Raw genomic sequence first — 14,589 nt, forward strand, 5'->3', positions numbered from 1 at the left:
CTTTCCACTTTCAAATAATATAGTTGACTTATTAAGATTGAAAATACTGCGTCTATCATTGATCTATATGTACGTGATATATCGTACACCTTGTACCCAGAAAAACATGAAACTTTTCCTCAAAAATTGGTTAACAAACATTTACAACATCGGAGTCATGGTAAGTGGCAGGTCATCGTTTGCATACAAAATTCTTTTCTCAACGTTAGTGCAGGTTGTTTACGGAAGTGTTGAGGATCCGCCGAATGCAGCGACCTCCAATTAGCCTCCCACACGTGTTAGTCATGCGAGTAAGTCACTTCCACATCTGTTGTATTTATTTTTAAACCGGCCTCGTTCGCTTTTGATGCACTTGTTTCTTTACAATTTACATTCCACACGGGAATATCGAGAGGTGGAAATTGCAACAGACTGAATTGTTTAGCTAAATAAAACAAATAAGAGGTATTTTCTATATAAAGTTAGGTTTGATATTTTGTTATAATTAATGGTCAATTAAACGGCAATACGAAATCGACATCTTTGAAGCATTTATTTAAGTAGTTAAGGAAGCATAGGTAAGGCGCCCTCTTCATTTTCTTTTTAAAAAAACTGACTAAACATTGTTGTCACGCATTTTTGGTATTTGGTTTGAATGTACGTAAGTAGACAAGTGTTGTGTTTGTGTACAGATCGCACAGTGCATATGTCACGAACTTTTGTTTTGAAAATAAAAAAAATATCCGATTGTCTATTATCTCTTTGTATACAAATTCGTATTTCGAACCGAGTCAAATGCGTCATAGATGAATTTCTGAACAATGCTCTTTAAGAAAGATCTGTTTATTTAAGCCTTTTTAAATACGTTCAAGGTCTGATTAATTTACAAATTTTGCAAAGACATTAACAAAACATCTTTTATCGAAAATTATTAAACATAAATAAAGAAGAAAACTTGATTAGAAAAGTACTGTTTCAAAGTAAAAGAATTTTAAACTATTGCAAAAGGGATATAAAATTTCAAAGAACAACCAAACTTCGGAATGTTTCGTCTGAATTAAAGTTTTAATTGAATTTCTTGTGATGCCGATTTCCGATATTTTCGACGACGACGACTTTATATTTTATAAGTACATAGATTTATACTTTTTGTGACATTAAATATTAGATGATTCAAACATTATAGTTCGTATAGCTCCTATAGCTCGGAGCTACCAACAAGATTGGAGATCAAAGATACTCGAGTTATATCTGAAAGTAATTGCCTGTAGGGTAGGGTAAAGTCATTGAAAGTGTTTTCATCAAAAAAACGTAACTTTAATTTGCTTTCTTTCAACTCTTTGATTTGTATTTGATTTTATCAACTAATTGAGGAGTATCCAACATATTCAATAAAGTGTCACCCAAAGAATGGCAACGACAAAAATAACATGACCCCTAAAATTGTGTTCGCAGCTTCCCGCGCGAAATTTCGAGCTAATATAATGTATGTATAGTACTTACTATGCATTTTCTCCTTATAATGTGTCCAAGTGTGTGGTCTAATGATATTATTCGATGTAGAATAACTTATCTCTCGTGCTGAATGCTTCGTAGCGTAATAAGGTTTTTCTTACAATTTTCCTACCATATAACAGTCTATGAGAATTAATATTAGTATGTCTATTTAGTTTATTTCAAGCCATTCCTGTATGTAGCTGTTGCCCGCGAATTTATCCGCACGGAATTTAAAAAAAACTGACTAACATTATATGTTGAGATACAGCTTTCTATGAGCACAACGGAGATATTTGTTTGTTCCTAGAGATGCGCAAGTTCTACTTAGAAAGGGTTTTACTTTCTATTTGAAATTACGTTCCTAGCCATGCATTCTTTGAATAACATAGAAATGAAAAGTTTGTATAAATAGAAATATGTTACAAATATGTTCCCTTATTAAAAAGGTTTCAGTAATAAAGGATTATTAAAATAATTTTAGATTTTTTTTTCATGCAGGTTTTCGAATAAACTAAAAATATTACCGATAAAAGTAAATTTTATTTTACCATTTATATTATGGTAGTAACAAGAAATAAAAATATTTCTATTATGTTGTAGGTAATAAAATTTGTTATCAATAAATGCATTAAAATAATACTCGTCACCATAGAGACTGCATTCGTCACGTGATTTATATACGTCCTGAACAACCTTCATGTCGTTTATGTAATGTAAAACACAACTGTTATATTTTTATACATTTTTCTATGTATGTTCAATTTATGAAGGTTATCATTTGCCACCGCTTTTCTATCAGCAAACCATAATTTATCACGGTTTGTTTTGATAACGTTTTCTTGATAGTCTCCTATAATGTTTCTTATTGTTTGTTTTCTATACTGTATAGTTTGTAAATATATAAAGTTCTTCAAACAAACCAGTTGTCTTTAAAACTAGCTAAACGGCTCGGCTTACATGTTACGAAAAACCCGGCCGAACAATGAAACACATCGGAGCGCGCCACTGTTTTTGCAAATCATTCAACTGCACAAGAGAATGCGAAGCCAATCAGTGCCGCGATAAAAACATGAATAGCCTTCGCGGCACAAAAATAAGCCAAAATTACCTAACCTCGGCGAATCAGCCCGTACGACGGCCGCCTGCAGATAATTGCAATCGAACAAAACATTGGCGCGGCGTAGAACAAGTTCTGGTTGGGGTACTTTCTGGCGTAAATAAATGCGCGGGTGAATCGCTTGGGGTTTTTTGTCGCGCGTCGGGCGCATGAGGCGGCGCGAGTACGCACGCGCGTGCTGACGTTGCACAATTCAAGGCGGCGCGCCGTGCTTGCTCGGTGGAGACGCGCGGTTCAGACGCCGCCGGCGCCCTTCGCCCCCGCCCCGCACAACGACGCGTCGCTGCCGGCCCCCGCCCCACTCTCCGCACCACACCGCCGCCTCCAGTTGCCTCGCAGCTGCCGCGCGCGTCCGTCGCATATTCAATGCGACACAGCCGCTTCTCTAACATAATATGGATATACATCACATCCGCGCTCTCGTCATCGTTCAGTTTACATATTTGTGGTTTTGCGAAGTCTTCGACAAATATAAATGGATTATATTGTAAAGTGATTCTGGAAACGATAACATTTATAAGGTCCGCATTGGAATTTCTAGTATGGCTAAGTGCGGCGCGCCGACGTGTTCGGCACATGGCACTGTAATAATATGCTGCTATCGGATATTACGTCACTTAATAGAACCATCTGTGCTATGAGTAAAGCGAATTTTTGCAAATTTTTTTACAAGTTCTCAAAATATTAACGTTAACTACGATTTTAGTGTAGTGGGCATTTGTGTCGCGGCATGGCGTACTCGTGGCGTCCACGTTACGTTATGGCGGGCTTTTCCGCTGCGTCGCCGGTCGTCGCAGCGTTCAATTACATTTCACATTGCCATTGCCATTTAACCGTTTCAATATGTTTATAACAATATGTCCTTTACAACATCTGCGACACTCGTCTCATTCTTCTGGAACATTTTAGAATCAAATGTATGAAAATAATTTGACACACATTTATAATATTATTTATACAATTATTTTATATTTGTCTTAATTATTCAATACGTAAACGCTTTGTTCAAAGTACGATTTCGTTCGAGGTCGCTCACTGACTCTAACAAAACATTAGCTAATCATGTTCAATGAATATTTTTTTCTTATAAATTCCAGTAAGATTTCCTGCTAAATTAAATTATTTTTAACGCTAACAAAATATCCTTAAGTGTTATAGAAACCTTTCAATACTGCTGAACAGTTTAGGGTAAACAAAATATATTCGCGTCTTAATGCAATTTCTAGAGGTTAGAGAAACCTTACTTTCATATTGCCACGAAGGGCTCCGCAGGCGTGGTTGCATTGCATACATTCCTATTCCTGACTTCCTCGTAGGTACTTGTTATCAGAAAGTATAACAGATTTCGTCATTAACCTTTTTAATAATTAATCTTATTCAGGTTAATATTCACTACATAGCCAATTAAAAAAAAACTACACAACTTGTAGAGATGCCCAAAAATTAAGCTTACTCGTAAAATTAATAAACAGAGATAATTTCGAAAACAAACAAATACACACGTGACCTTTAGATCCTTATCGTTCAAATAAAAAAAAAACATGGCGACTTAATGTTTACATTAAGATAACTTCAAGAATTCCATATTGATCGGACTGCATTATTGTTTGATTGAATTAACTTTTTAAAAACTAAATACTACTGAGATGAAAGCAATTTTTATATCAATTAATATAACTAAGGGACAGTATTTAAGAAACGACTAACTCCCGCAGAAGTTATTTGGTAACTTAGTAGTCCCTTAATGTAAATATATTACACATTAGACACTCTTTAGGGAAGTCTTCAGTGACCATTTAACTACGTAAGGAATTATACAATAATTTAGTGAAGGTTTTAGCCGCTCTTTGACTTCCTCTCCCTTTTCCTTTACGATACGTTGTGAGGTTTTAGATTTTACATAATATTATCTAATTAATTTATTTCGTGATTTTTTCTGAACTCCCTATCCCCGTTTGTGCTTCACACGATTAATAGACGATCCACAAATAGTTACGTAGCGTTTGGTGGGAAAAATCTCGAAATAATAACGATATTTTGCGACTTAACGCTTTTAGTTTTCTAATAGGACTTTGCCGGTGTCGCATTAAGCAAAAGTTATGCAACGGGAGACCGCCACGTGGCACAATCCTGTGCTCTGCGCATGCCTGTAGGAATACCTACGTATTGTATGGATTTACTACGTACTCATTTCTATGAGAAAGTGCGCAATTTTAAAATTACTACGAAATTAATGTCAATCAAAAGTCGGGTTGGCAATGAGTTTCCTTTTTCAAATTTTTTTTTTGTTTCATAAAATTATTGCTGTTTGAAAACAGGTTTTTGTATCGTATAGGTAATTAGAGATTATAACTTTCTCTTATCAGATTAACTGTTGGTTTCTGAGACCAAAATATCTGTATGACTCATATGGTATCCCTATATCTTTGACAAAACAGAGATAACAGTAAACTTTTTTAAACGGATATTTTGGTCTCAGAAACCCACTATAAACAATGTGACAATTAACTAGATGTTGCTAAGTAAATGTCACTTAAGTATCACTCTTTAGATTATCGTTTATATGTTATATTAATTTATATTTATAACGATTTTGTTATTAGTTGAGTAATGTTACGTTTAGTATTTTAAGGTTATGTTAGGTGCGGCATAAGCCACGTGGCGGCGGCCTCCAATGCGCAGGTCTACGAGGTACAGCTGAGTCTAAGAAAATCATTACTTGTACCATCTCAACTACTACTCTACCACGTGCTACGTCTGGCAGATTTCATACACTTTGATTTTAAATGAAATATACTGGATTCATATCAAATCAGACAAATTGCACATTTTATGCTATAGCATAATTTTTTTTATGTTTTGAGAGATAGACAAATATTAAAATTAAGCTATTTCTATTTAAGATATCACTTCAGTTTCAATTATGACAGAATAATAAAGAAAATATGATGTCCTAATGGCCACCATGTATGAATTTTGACGCATCTCTTTTTACACAATTTAGTCGTTTAATTAGAATTTGTTATAGTAAATCGTTTATCACGTTATCTTTGTTTATGAAGATAATATCACTTTCTAGATACGAGCAATATTTATTTATTCAAATCAAATTAATTTATACAACTGTAAGGTATCTTTTACCTTGATAATGATTAGTGATGCAACGGATGTCTGTTTCCGTTTCCGCAAGTGCGGAAGTTCCGCATGCTTTTCAACATCCGTTTCTGCTTCTGTTTCCGCAACTTTTATAACGGAGATAAAACGGAACTTTACGACAGCTGAGAGATCCAAATGCGCGGCGCGAGACGCGTAGTCCGTACGCGGCCTTTCGGCATTTGTCGCATTTGTTTGTTTACGTACTTTTTCGTGAATTTAAGCGCGTAATATTTTCTGCTGCTGTTTGACATGCAACAATTGAAGTTTCTCTTGCTGGAGTAAACTGTCTAGTAGTTGTCCATATAAAATTTGACAACTGGCAAAATGTTCCTATTTCATATTTACGAGTTATTAAATGTACTTTTGAATAAGTGATAACCATGTAATATATCATCATCATTATTATCATCAGCTCACTATACATCCCCACTGAGGGGCTCGGAGCCTACCCCAAATTAGGGGTGACTAGGCCATAGTCAACTACGCTGGCCCAGAGCGGGTTGACTTCACACATATCATTAAATTTTTTTCTCAGATATGTGCAGGCAGCATCACTATGTTTTCCTTCACCGTAGGAACGTCGGATAAATGTAAATATCTAAATCGAAAAACACATTGCTACATAGCAGGATTCGCACCCAGGCTCTGCAGATTGCAAGTCAAGTGCCTAACAATTATATCTTATTTTAATCTAGATTTGGTGTTTTTGATACTTAACACATTCACCGTTTACAAAATAAAAAATGAAACAGCTGGGAGCCAAAACTTTTTACGGTGAATTTTTATTTAGTATATCTGGGAGTGTTTGAACATATAGATAAATTAATAATGTTTTTTGTATTTGAGCGCTAGGGATCATCATTTTGAGTGCTAGGGATGGCAATGGTTTAGTTCACTAATATGTAGATATTTGTTCCACGGTTGCATTTCTGTTCATATGTTACAAGACTTTGACAAAGAACTTTGATGAAATTCCAGAATATTGAGTAAAACATGTAAGGATATTAATCAAAACCAGCTTTTATCTTCTCGGTTCAAGATCTTGTAACATTTCATACATACACACACGTATACACACACATACAGGACATACATATATTTAAAAATATACATACATAACATAAAGTTCAGCCTTAGCTTCATGTGATACAAGATATTTGTATGTTTGCCTCCGTACGAACGTGGTCACTACAACACTGTAAGAATAAAACTAATACTCTTTTTCGTTAGTTGACTATATTGCCAGAGTGGCCACACAAAGCAACATGGACTCGCTTATCAACACCAGTGGTTTGGCGAACATTAATTTGTAAATAGTGTAATTTTGTTTCCTGAAAATAAATTAAAAAAAAACGTATTTTAACTTATTGCAGCACAGTAAAAATACATATATTGAAGGCTCAAGGACACCGATATCCAATGCCTTAATAAATTAAAAACGAATACAAACTGTTCTTACCAAAAAAAAATTTGTAAATATGTTTTTTTATTATTATTTACACTTCTGTTTCCGCTTCCGTTTCCGTTTCCGTTTCTGCTAAAATTTATTTTTGACATCTGTTTCCGTTTCTGGTTCCGGTAAGACACTTCCGTTGCATCACTAATAATGATTACTCTACATATAATCTTGTACAGTAAGGGCTCTACGCGGTGTTCCACTTACAGAAATATCACCTTATTTCTTGCAACGAGATAAACTCTGTCGCTTCTTACAAAATAACCAATTAGGTAGCAGTGAGTTATGCAAACTAGCGTACCTAATTTGAAAAAGTGTTTTATCGTGTACCATTGACCAACCTTTTTACGAACAGATATATTTAAAATCTGCATCCTATTGATAATTGTTTACGCGTCGACGTCTCAGTGCTTACGAAACGTACCAACGAGTGTCGTTTTTAATGTGCAATAGCCATATTCTCTGATAGTACATAAAACATTGAAACTATAAAAATAATTAGATATCTAGTTCATAGATTAAAAATTAATTTTTTTGAAAAGATTTTTATATTTTAAGTATAAATACTAAAATCTCTAATTATTATTACTATTTATACACTTTGATAAATAAAATAAAAGACGTAAATGTTTATTATCATTAAATACTAGCTCTTCCTTTAGGCTTTACTCTCTGCAATCACATCCCTTCTGAAATAATTAGCAATCATTCATAGTTTTTGAGATTATCACATCCAAATAAAGTTATAAAAATACAGATAATCTGATACAAAATTTGTAGAAAGGATACATAACTTCATCGTATTGTTATTCTATTTATAGATTCGTTTATTATTATCACTGAATGTATATAAACTTGGCAATAGTGTCCGGTGCGACCATTCACGTGATATACACCCGTTGACTTGGCGACATTTGATATATCCTTGCCAAGTTTACTTTCACTTATAAAACTTATCCTTGATTACATTAATATCTTGTACGTATTATAAAACAATTTAATTTAAAAAAAATATAAAATACAACTATGGAAATTGTTTAATAAATTTTGGAAAATTATCAACAAAAATGTAATTTATTTACAAAAACATTTCAATGTTGATGTCGATTTAAATAAAAAGGAATACGATGAGAAATATAAGCCATTTTGTAACTTAGTTACGTGAATACCTAGAAAACGTTAAAGCTAGATTTAATGATAAATTATTACATAGGATTTAATTATGTGAAAACGAATGAATGAAATAATAAGCAAACAGACTTTTGTTAAAATGTCGAGAATTTTCCGTTATATAAATAATGAATAACTTTATCTGCAAAATGCTTTTTAATAGTAGTAAAAATAAATATTTTATTCATCTCCAATCAGTTCTAATAATTAATCTACAACAGGGTGTTCCATAGTCACTATAAAGTGATGTTTCAAGACATGAAATTATGTCTTGGTAAAAAAGATTTGCCATTTATTTGACCGTGCGAGGTCGAGTCTGTAAAATAACTATTTTTGGAGTCATGAAATTCTTCAATTGAATACGCAAACAATATTTCAGTAAAAGAAGCTAACAAGTTGTAGAATAATAATAAAACTATGATGAATGCTGAAATAACTTTCTCTTACTTATTATTTACTTTTCTCTCAAACTTTGGACTTATATATTCTATAAAATAAGACTACGATAGAAAGTTACAACAAAGCTAATTTGTTACTAAATAACTTAATAGTAAAAATTAGCTATGGTAAATTTCGTATGATCACTGCATCGAATGTACTAGGAATGCATGCATGTGTGAAGGTCATGGTCGTGGCATGGCGCCCGGCGCTCACATGACTGCGACTGTTATGGCGATGTGGTGCCGCGCCATTGGTCGGCTTTCACACCGCCGCTCCGCCGCCACGCCGCCAACACAAACATTACCTATACACTCGCACTATGCATCGAATGCAAATCTCCACGCTTATTCAATTTTATGCTACCCTTATGTGTTACAACGTATTTGTACTCTTGTAACATATTCATTGTTTTGTAACATTTGAATCTGCTTGTCACGTTACATTTCATGTGGAGAATGTTACAAGACGTATGAATGTTTTTTCAGAAATGGCCACTCACATTGACTTGTTTGTTAGGTGACCTTGTCCCAGTAACACTGGTCCACTCACTTTATCTTATATTCACCATTTATCAAAAATTTAAATATAAACAATTTTAAGGAATGGTGTTATGAAGATTGTGAGCACTAAAAAGCACGTTTAGAAGATTTTTGCATAATTTCCTTTAAAAAAAATTACGACAAAGAAAATATGTACTTCTTGGGGGTGAAATATTTAAATTTGTACAGAAATACAATTTAAAGTTACAAATTAGTATTCCGCTGCAGATGTTTTAAGATTTTATGTTACGGACAATCCTAATAAAAAAGGTAGAAAATAACATTAGAACTATTTCCAGTATTCATTTAATATTAAAGAGTTGGCGAGGTTAAGAATTTTAAAACAGTATTTTTCCAATTATAATAACAAAGCGAGTACAAAGCATTTTTAATGTTGGCCAGTCATCTCATCGTCCTAATTCCAAAGATTCATCTTTAATAAAAGGCTCATTATCATGAATTGAAGATAATAACGTTCAATGGCTCTTTTATGGTCACGCAAATTGTTATAAATCATGTCATTGCCTTTAAAATCGTTTATTGTCGAAGAATGCAAAGTTAATTGTATAAGGACAAAGAGATTTTCTTGATGACGTAGTGATCTGTTTAGGTTTGTATGTCATTTAATTTTTAAACTGTTGTGAGTCATTCGTACACAAACAGATTGTCATTCCGCTCACTCTGTGAAAAGAATATGAGAAAACACCATGTGGAAGAAAATAGGAAATATATTTTTGTTCATCCTCTCCTCTATCGATTGAAGGTATGCAACGTATTTGCGGATGTCTATGTATCGGTCCAGTAGGTGATCACTTGCTGGTTTCCTACTGTATAATATAAAAAAACACAATTACAAATTTAGTAACTTCTGCCATTATTATTTCAAAAAACTCTGCCTTATTTGCAAGTAAAGTTATTTTATTGATGAAATGCTATTTATATCAGTTTATTCTGTCGAATATTATTAAATTCTAAAATTTAAAATCAAAGAGCTTATTCTCTCATTGATAAATTTATCTCATTTCAATGGTATGGTTGATAATTGGTGCCATTTTTAGCTCCAAGTGTCATCTACGTGAGTAGAACTTCCTATACAACTGATTACTTTTTGATACGGAGAAATAAACTTTATCGCTAGTTATTAGAATTGTCTAAATTTATATCAATCTATAGAAAATACCGATACGATTTCTTTATTCTCTTCTCGAAGTTTTATATTTTGTTAGATTTTTTATACAGGTGTAATGATTATTTCTGTTATTTATTTATTAGTTGTCGCTCGCGACTCCATCCTCGCGGAATTAGAAAAAATAAAGTAGCCTATGTGTTCTTCTAGACCAGGGATTCCTAAAGTAGTCGATATCGAACTTAAAGCATTGCTAATTCTCACTCTGTCTTCTTCTATTGACCTAAGTCAGAATGAAAAATAATAATAATAAAAATAATTGATCTTAAAAGTAGGTAATTTGGCCACGTGGGTCTGAGATAACAGTTCATTTTGGAAAAGGGGTCACTTGTCCAAACTAGTTTGGGGATCCTGTTCTAGACCATATTCTACATATGTGCCAAATTTCATCAAGATCCGTTGAACCGTTCTGTAAATACCTTCTAACAAACATCCATCCATGTAAACTTCGCATTTATAATTTTAGTAAGATTAGAAATATACATTGGTAATCTTAGGATTTAATACAGTGTCCACAGTGTAATGTTGGATCGTTAGATCAATCATGTGACATAAATGGCAGAGTTTAATCGTAAGAGCGAACGAACGTTTATTAATACAATGAACCCTATTTAATTGTTTTATAAGCTAATTAAATACTAATACATAACAATGTAACTAACAGTTATATCACAGAGAAATAAAAATATTACTTTAAGATGGTAATATATAATAATTAATTCAATATTAATATCATTCGACCTCAGACACTATTAAATGCAAATCACTCATTGAAATTGTAAGGATTTATTATTAATTATTAAGAAGGTATGAAGGTAATTCAAATGACATGAAAATGTAAATGTAAATATATACCTGATTCGTTAGGCATAATTAATGCTGAATTACAATAAACACCGATAAAGTTATAAAGTGATAACAACGCCTCTAACCGGGTCATATAAGTTTGTCGGACTATATTTAACTTGGATATTACGTTAATCAGATTGTTGGCAGTTTTATGTCTAATGCTAGTGTTACATCAGATTCTTTGTCACTTACATTCTTTAAGAGTATTAACTGACACTTTTATTGCTTTACATTTATGAGGTTAAAAACGTTAGTACCTACAATATTAAATTACTAGTTTTTCTTGGTACTAAATACACATTTAACAATTATAGTCGAACCTGGATAAGCGAGAGTTTAAAGGTATCGATATTTCAGCTTAAAGAGATTTCTAAGTAACCCAAGTTTCTCCCTTATGGAGATCGTCCGTCGGAGCACCGGACATTGCTCTCGCTTATCCAGGTTCGACTGTATCCCTAACCTTCGATTTCCAGTTGACACACTTGTACATAATTTATTAGTATCTCTTTTTTGCCAACAGAATGAGGGGATAGCATATTTTGTACAGATTTTTAGAATGAGTACTTCGACTCTACATATGTAGCGTAATGTAGAGTTCAATAGTTTCGTTTTTATTCGTACTTTTATTTACATAACATCCAAAAAAAATGAAACTATGTCACCTATTACTTTAACGGAGTTTTTGTTGCTATTATTAAGTGAAGTTTAGAATTTAGAAAAAAACTTGTGTAATGATGTTGACATTCGCTCAAGGATTTCTTTTTTCTTGTTTTTGTCATGTGTTTGGCGACTAGGAGTCATAATGGCCAGTGTACAAGCAGGCCAAGGTTCATTTTCGATGATATCACCTAACGTTTGTATTGAACATGAAGTGCATTGGCATTCAATTACCGTGATATGTCAAAATCTCTGCAAACAAATCATCCCTGTTATTATCTTTAAGAAAACAGAGATAACGTTATGTTTTAAACGGAGATTTAAGTCTCAGAAACCAACGATTAGCCGCATGTAGTAGTACTATGACTTTATTAACTACAACCGTATTAAGACTTTTATAGCATAAAATTAATTACATGTCAGTGGGAAAAATACAATAATCCTGGTATTTAGAAGAATGTTGCAAAACAATATTAGCAATATATATTTTCTACATATTTTGTAATTAATTATCCTAATATAAACGCCTTTGCAGACAAGCTAACCAGTTAAATATTAATCTATCACCTTATACATTTAAGTGGGAGTTCCTTAGATAAATATTATAGTAAGGGGAGGAACCTTGCATTCAATCGAGTATTCTTACCATGAATTAAACGTTACAAATAGAGCTGCGTTTTTAGGATAGCGGGTTTAAAAACGAATTAGAAAAAAACGGTTGTTATAAATACTGAAGCGCGTCAGATTGAAGCGGGGAGAGTTAACTACAAACGGTAAAGTCTAAATTTCAAATTTTATCCCGCTCGACAATGTCAGGGTGGAGTTGTTTCCCTTCCAACTTTGACTGTTTTCTCCTTATGTACCATGCGTCAATTTGCATTTAATGCTAAAGATAATTTTTATGTCAATTAACACCCGGTTATTAGTTCTAGCAATCTACAAATATAACAGAGATGAAGGTTAGATATTTAATTCCTGCAAATTATATTGTGACACCTTTCATTTTACACCGTCGCAGTTTTCCCGAGTTCACGCCACGGAGCGACTGTTTCCACATACAAGTGTCAACTTACATGCGGACGTAATGCGAACCTGCGGCAAAATACACAAACTAACGAACAAACGAATCACGGGAAATTGACTCTTATCTCGTATGTATAAGTGCGATAATTCTGTAGACATGTATTAGGAAATGTATAAAAAGTTGTAGGCCATACGTAAGCTGAGAATGTTGGTGAACGGGCAACTGTTGATACTAGTAATTTAATATGTAATGTGTCAGTCTTTCTATTGAAGGTGCTATTTTATTTATAAATTTAAACTAGTACTATATGACATTTTACTTCTCTGTACTATCTTCTCAGGAATTCAATACACCTTTGACACACTATTTGAAGAGTATTGTCGCAATTGTTTACAAAATTTACACTTTTTCCATAACAATCGGGTCAATGTTCAACAATGTTTACTTGTTTGGAATGATAACATCCACAATCAATGTACATTGTTTTATTAAAGGCCGTTGTCATTACGATTTTTGTAATCCACTTGGGAAGCAGGTTCAATGGGAAGAAAAATTGAAAGTCAAGAGTGAACTATCATTTTGTCATATGACAAAATTTTATACATCATTCTAGCCATTTAAATAGGTAAAATTTTCTAATTTATTTGTTATAAATAATAAATTATGAGCTATCTTAAAAAAAACATTACTTAGTTTAAAAATTTTAGTGACTAGACGACTACTACTACTAGTAGTAGTAGTCGTCTAGTCTACTTACTATGTTGTATGTAAAGTATGCATATAATATAAAGTGGTTTTTTTTGTATGTCTGTGGTATGCTTTGTGCTACTTAATCACCATTAATTAAAGTTTGATTTTGTGTTTGAAACTTGTAACATTCTTTTCTGAAACAAGTACTAGGACGTCATGATCGCATAGGAGCAATTGGCCGCATTCTTTCCGCTGATATCGTACCGAAAGTGGAGCGGGCGTCCGCTGCCCGTCGTATTGCATCTGTTGTGCGCGTTTATTGCCACCCTCGCAAATATTATTATTAATAGACATAGATCTTTAAGAAATGATATGACATAGCTTAAAACATCTTTCTAGGACACTTGAAGTCATCTATAACTCCTCACCATTTTTTTCTTGCCTATCGTATCATGTATGGTTTGTAATTGAGTTCAATAGAAACCAATGAAAATCCGGAGCGCTATATAATACGGCTGATATTGGATACGAATAAGCCCGCCTCTAGACACGCTCGACCTAATTAGCCAGTCTAGGCGTAAATAAGCTAAAATTGATTTCGTTAATTATATTAGACGTGCCGTTCATTGATGGATTTTATTTTAAAAGTCATTTTTATGTCCTTAAACTACTTGGACTATTTTTGGTATATTTTATACGAGTTCGAAATAAACGCTGTGTAATGGTGTCTAACAATGACAAATGTTTTTAGATTAACATTGATTTATGATAACCTGGTATCGTCTAGCTGTAATTTGTACAGAAATATGACGTGAATGAGGGTTAACA

Source organism: Papilio machaon, chromosome 21, assembly GCF_912999745.1.
Source record: "Papilio machaon chromosome 21, ilPapMach1.1, whole genome shotgun sequence".
In the NCBI taxonomy this organism is placed as follows: domain Eukaryota; kingdom Metazoa; phylum Arthropoda; class Insecta; order Lepidoptera; family Papilionidae; genus Papilio; species Papilio machaon.